This window comes from Nestor notabilis, unplaced genomic scaffold, assembly GCF_000696875.1.
Source record: "Nestor notabilis isolate BGI_N333 unplaced genomic scaffold, ASM69687v1 scaffold31310, whole genome shotgun sequence".
In the NCBI taxonomy this organism is placed as follows: domain Eukaryota; kingdom Metazoa; phylum Chordata; class Aves; order Psittaciformes; family Psittacidae; genus Nestor; species Nestor notabilis.
Window position 1 is genome coordinate 12,870 of NW_009913164.1, and position 1,539 is coordinate 14,408.

The window sequence follows — 1,539 nt, forward strand, 5'->3', positions numbered from 1 at the left end:
TCCAGATTCTCTGGCACTTGTACATTTTCATTTAAGTGAGGACTAGAAACAGACACCTGCTAAGCTTCTAACATAATATCACTGATAGCCTGGTCTTCTAGAAACAGCTATTACTAACATTAGAATCTCATTAGTAGTAATCTTCTGTTCTGTAAAGCTATAACAGATCTGTTCGAAGTGGAATCAAAGCAATACAGTCCTAGACTACACTCACACATCTCATTTGCAGAAACAATTTTTTTCCCCTTTTTCTTTTTTTTTTTTTCTCTTATTTACCTGTTTTACATCATTGAAAAATTGCACACAACATTTGAAGACCAATCAGTAAGTCAGCTTTGGAAGCACTCATCAGTGTCACTGTAAGACTGAAATTGTAAAGTGGGAAGTTTGTCACGGTACTGAGAAATTCATGTAGGGTACTGCAAAGCATTAAAACACAGAAGAAACAAACAAAGTAGAAAGCCGTTCAGCTGAACCATCAGAGGCACTCTAAAAAGTGGGGAAAAACCTGATAAAAGTGTTCTACAGAGCAATTAACACACCTCTAATTTGGGGAGGGGAGCTGTGTATTTTCAGTATCACACAGTCAGGTTACGAAAGTCTCCTGGCTGCTTCTGCCAGCACACAATCACATTTGAGACACTCTGAAGCACAAGGACAAAGCTTACTGTGCAAGTCACAGAAAGGAACCGCGCTGCTGCAGACCAGTATTTATAAGCTAATGTAATTCTTCCCTACAGCTTTGTTATGAGATTCTTCAGCCCCTTCCAGCTGCTGTATTTATTAAACACTGCCACCAGCATGTTAACTAAACCTACAACTGCTGCTTTGTAACCTGGTATCAAAGATTAACAACTGTTGGTTGGGGTATTAGACCGAGCACTCCCCTGTCAAGGAATCCTCCTCTACATCATGCATATACCAAGCCCTCAGGCTGGACAACTGAGAACTGAGTCAGAAATATCCTCACCAAAATATTTAGTTTATTCTTCTGCATCAGATCCTCAGTAACTGGAAAAAAAACACCAAAGGATGCATTCCAAAACACATTCTTTCCTGTCACTTTCCTATAATCTTACACTTCTAACTGCAATAATAAATACATCTTTAAGCAGTTTTCCTATCAAAAAAGCAATTTTACAACAATTATCTTAGTTGGTTAATGTCCAACTTTTTTCTTTAAAGAAGTGGTTCTTATGCCAAAACAGATATAAATCTTAAACTGCTTTGAAAAAGAAACCATTTTTAAATTGAACACTTTTTTTTTTTTTCTCGTTTAAAGTATTTTTTAAGCTTTTGGATTCAGGCAGTCCAAATAAAATCTAGAAAATCTAAAATGCTGTAGTGTGGGACAGTGCTCCACGTCAAGTCCTAACAGAAATGGAAGGTTTAAAAATAAATCAACTTCTATGCATCTCTTACTCATGTTAAACATCCAAGTTAGGATTAAAAAGGATTAAAACATCAACTCATATTTGGACTTTCAGAAATATTGGTTGGTAGACTAATACCACAGCTTTGTCTCAGACACATATCCTG

The 1,539-nt window shown here is 36.6% G+C and overlaps 1 protein-coding gene across 1 annotated transcript in view; it reads right to left on the reverse strand.

Moving 5' to 3' along the window:
• LOC104412316 (chromosome unknown open reading frame, human C4orf29) overlaps positions 1-1,539 on the reverse strand; it is a 14,673-nt gene that overhangs the window by 6,190 nt on the left and 6,944 nt on the right. The gene's annotated exons all lie outside the window — the stretch shown is intronic.